This window comes from Salvelinus namaycush, unplaced genomic scaffold, assembly GCF_016432855.1.
Source record: "Salvelinus namaycush isolate Seneca unplaced genomic scaffold, SaNama_1.0 Scaffold2837, whole genome shotgun sequence".
NCBI classification, from domain to species: Eukaryota; Metazoa; Chordata; class Actinopteri; order Salmoniformes; family Salmonidae; genus Salvelinus; species Salvelinus namaycush.
In genome coordinates, this window is record NW_024059716.1 from 5,001 (window position 1) to 10,000 (window position 5,000).

Consider the following 5,000-nt stretch of genomic DNA (forward strand, 5'->3'; position numbering starts at 1 on the left):
ACCATGGAGACCCAACGTGAACCAAATCCGCCCACCACCAAGCTGGGACATTTGGAACAAAAGTTAGGACAAATCGGGCGCCGAAGGGTTGGAATAACACCCTAAATCGGGCGCCGAAGGGCTGGAATAACACCCTAAATCGGGCGCCGAAGGGTTGGAATAACACCCTAAATCGGGCGCCGAAGGGCTGGAATAACACCCTAAATCGGGCACCGAAGGGTTGGGAATCACCCTAAATCGGTCGCCGGAGGTAAAAGGTCCAAGGGACCATGGTTCCGAGGGTCTCACATCCCTCAAACGTGTCCGTTTCACGTTTCCTAATCGGACTGAGCAGTTTGCCACCACCGCCGATTCTCTAGGACATGGAAGTCCTGTTGTCAAAAGTCAGGTTTCTCAAATCGCGCCGGTACCTGTCTGGTCCACCCACCAGGGAGTGTGTCATCGCCGGACAGGCCGAATTATCGAAAAAAGGCGTGTCAATCGATAGATTTCAATGTGCTCCGATTTTTTGCCAAAAGTTTGTGGACACTAAAACCGTTAAAACGTTAATAACACAAAAAATACAACTCCAATCTGGTTGAGGTTTATTTTTGCACGAAAGGGTACAAATAGACGAACATTTTCATCTAATTATAACCGTTTTTCTATAAAACATTTTAATAGAAAATCGTGTTTTAATGTTTTGGGGAAAAAAATCACTTGCCTGTACAATAGATTCCTATGGTTCCGAAATTTTTTTTACAGTGGATAACTGTTGACCATCACGAGAGAGGGTATGAGCCAAAATTTGGGGCATCTAGCCCATCGGGAATTATGTTTTATCATTATTTCAAGATTTCGGGAATTGGTCGAAAAAGTGACAGAGTGCCACTGCCGTGCACCTGGTATTATTTTTGGGTTACCAGGTGCATATTTTTATAATGGTTTTAAATGATTTTAGATAGGCTACATACCTCAATACCCTATATGGAACAACCATACTACGGACCCAAGTCAGTTGGGGCCGGCCTGAGTGATTTATGAAGCTTTTAAAAAATGTCTGTACTCATCCTCCCTTCTGTGCACCTGGTATTATTTTTGGGTTACCAGGTGCTCCTATTGAAATCGAATGAGTGCACCTGGTATTATTTTTGGGTTACCAGGTGCTGCTATTGAAATCGAATGAAAATGATTTTAAATGGCCTGCAGACACCCATGCCCGCTATGGGAGCACCATACTATGGGCACAAGTCAGTGGGGGCCGGCCTGAGGGATTTATGGAGCTTTTCAAAAAAGGTCCGAAAATATTCTATGTTGAACTACTCAGGAAAAACGGCTAAGTGCCCTCTTTTGGGTTACCAGGTGCTCCTATTCTAATCGAATGAAAATGAATTGAAATGACCTGCAGACACCCATGCCCGCTATGGGAGCACCATACTATGGGCACAAGTCAGTGGGCACCGGCCTAAGGGATTTATGGAGCTTTTATATAAAATGTCTGTACTCATCCTCCCCTCCGTGCACCTGGTATTATTTTTGGGTTACCAGGTGCTCCTATTCTAATCGAATGAAAATGAATTTAAATGACCTGCAGACACCCATGCCCGCTATGGGAGCACCATACTATGGGCACAAGTCAGTGGGCACCGGCCTAAGGGATTTATGGAGCTTTTCAAAAATAAGGTCTGAATACTTTCTATGTTGAACTACTCAGGAAAAACGACAGAGTGCCCACTTTTTGGGTTACCAGGTGCCCCTATTTAAATCGAATGAAAACGAATTTAAATGACCTGCAGACACCCATGCCCGCTATGGGAGCACCATACTACGGGCACAAGTCAGTAGGCACCGGCCTAAAGGATTTATGGAGCTTTTCAAAAATGTATGTAGTCACCCGCACTACTGACACCACCTTATGTTAGTTTGGGTTACCAGGTGCCCCTATTGAAATCGAATGAAAACGACTTTTAAGGGCCTGCCCACACCCATGCCCGATATGGGAGCACCATAGTAGGGGTCCAAGTCAGTAGGCACCGGCCTAAGGGATTTATGGAGCTTTTCAAAAAAAGTCCGAAAATATTCTATGTTGAATTATTCAGGAAAAACGACAGAGTGCCCTCTTTTTGGGTTACCAGGTGCCGCTATTGAAATCGAATGAAAACGGCTTTTAAGGGCCTGCCCACACCCATGCCCGATATGGGAGCACCATAGTAGGGGTCCAAGTCAGTAGGCACCGGCCTAAGGGATTTATGGAGCTTTTCAAAAAAAGTCCGAAAATATTCTATGTTGAATTATTCAGGAAAAACGACAGAGTGCCCTCTTTTTGGGTTACCAGGTGCCGCTATTGAAATCGAATGAAAACGGCTTTTAAGGGCCTGCCCACACCCATGCCCGATATGGGAGCGCCATAGTAGGGGTCCAAGTCAGTAGGCACCGGCCTAAGGGATTTATGGAGCTTTTCAAAAAAAGTCCGAAAATATTCTATGTTGAATTATTCAGGAAAAACGACAGAGTGCCCTCTTTTTGGGTTACCAGGTGCCGCTATTGAAATCGAATGAAAACGGCTTTTAAGGGCCTGCCCACACCCATGCCCGATATGGGAGCACCATAGTAGGGGTCCAAGTCAGTAGGCACCGGCCTAAGGGATTTATGGAGCTTTTCAAAAATAGTCCGAAAATATTCTATGTTGAACTATTCAGGAAAAACGACAGAGTGCCCTCTTTTTGGGTTACCAGGTGCCGCTATTGAAATCGAATGAAAACGGCTTTTAAGGGCCTGCCCACACCCATGCCCGATATGGGAGCACCATAGTAGGGGTCCAAGTCAGTAGGCACCGGCCTAAGGGATTTATGGAGCTTTTCAAAAATAGTCCGAAAATATTCTATGTTGAACTATTCAGGAAAAACGACAGAGTGCCCTCTTTTTGGGTTACCAGGTGCCCCTATTGAAATCGAATGAAAACGACTTTTAAGGGCCTGCCCACACCCATGCCCGATATGGGAGCACCATAGTAGGGGTCCAAGTCAGTAGGCACCGGCCTAAGGGATTTATGGAGCTTTTCAAAAAAAGTCCGAAAATATTCTATGTTGAATTATTCAGGAAAAACGACAGAGTGCCCTCTTTTTGGGTTACCAGGTGCCCCTATTGAAATCGAATGAAAACGACTTTTAAGGGCCTGCCCACACCCATGCCCGATATGGGAGCACCATAGTAGGGGTCCAAGTCAGTAGGCACCGGCCTAAGGGATTTATGGAGCTTTTCAAAAAAAGTCCGAAAATATTCTATGTTGAATTATTCAGGAAAAACGACAGAGTGCCCTCTTTTTGGGTTACCAGGTGCCCCTATTGAAATCGAATGAAAACGACTTTTAAGGGCCTGCCCACGCCCATGCCCGATATGGGAGCACCATAGTAGGGGCCCAAGTCAGTAGGCACCGGCCTAAGGGATTTATGGAGCTTTTCAAAAAAAGTCCGAAAATATTCTATGTTGAATTATTCAGGAAAAACGACAGAGTGCCCTCTTTTTGGGTTACCAGGTGCCGCTATTGAAATCGAATGAAAACGACTTTTAATAGCCTGCCCACACCCATGCCCGATATGGGAGCACCATAGTAGGGGCCCAAGTCAGTAGGCACCGGCCTAAGGGATTTATGGAGCTTTTCAAAAAAAGTCCGAAAATATTCTATGTTGAATTATTCAGGAAAAACGACAGAGTGCCCTCTTTTTGGGTTACCAGGTGCCGCTATTGAAATCGAATGAAAACGACTTTTAATAGCCTGCCCACACCCATGCCCGATATGGGAGCACCATAGTAGGGGCCCAAGTCAGTAGGCACCGGCCTAAGGGATTTATGGAGCTTTTCAAAATTAGTCCGAAAATATTCTATGTTGAACTATTCAGGAAAAACGGCTATGTGCCCTCTTTTTGGGTTACCAGGTGCTGCTATTGAAATCGATCCTCACTACTGACACCACCTTATGTTAGTTTGGGTTACCAGGTGCTGCTATTGAAATCGAATGAAAATGATTTTAAATGGCCTGCAGACACCCATGCCCGCTATGGGAGCACCATACTATGGGCACAAGTCAGTGGGGGCCGGCCTGAGGGATTTATGGAGCTTTTCAAAAAAGGTCCGAAAATATTCTATGTTGAACTACTCAGGAAAAACGGCTAAGTGCCCTCTTTTGGGTTACCAGGTGCTCCTATTCTAATCGAATGAAAATGAATTGAAATGACCTGCAGACACCCATGCCCGCTATGGGAGCACCATACTATGGGCACAAGTCAGTGGGCACCGGCCTAAGGGATTTATGGAGCTTTTATATAAAATGTCTGTACTCATCCTCCCCTCCGTGCACCTGGTATTATTTTTGGGTTACCAGGTGCTCCTATTCTAATCGAATGAAAATGAATTTAAATGACCTGCAGACACCCATGCCCGCTATGGGAGCACCATACTATGGGCACAAGTCAGTGGGCACCGGCCTAAGGGATTTATGGAGCTTTTCAAAAATAAGGTCTGAATACTTTCTATGTTGAACTACTCAGGAAAAACGACAGAGTGCCCACTTTTTGGGTTACCAGGTGCCCCTATTTAAATCGAATGAAAACGAATTTAAATGACCTGCAGACACCCATGCCCGCTATGGGAGCACCATACTACGGGCACAAGTCAGTAGGCACCGGCCTAAAGGATTTATGGAGCTTTTCAAAAATGTATGTAGTCACCCGCACTACTGACACCACCTTATGTTAGTTTGGGTTACCAGGTGCCCCTATTGAAATCGAATGAAAACGACTTTTAAGGGCCTGCCCACACCCATGCCCGATATGGGAGCACCATAGTAGGGGTCCAAGTCAGTAGGCACCGGCCTAAGGGATTTATGGAGCTTTTATATAAAATGTCTGTACTCATCCTCCCCTCCGTGCACCTGGTATTATTTTTGGGTTACCAGGTGCTCCTATTCTAATCGAATGAAAATGACTTTTAAGGGCCTGCCCACACCCATGCCCGATATGGGA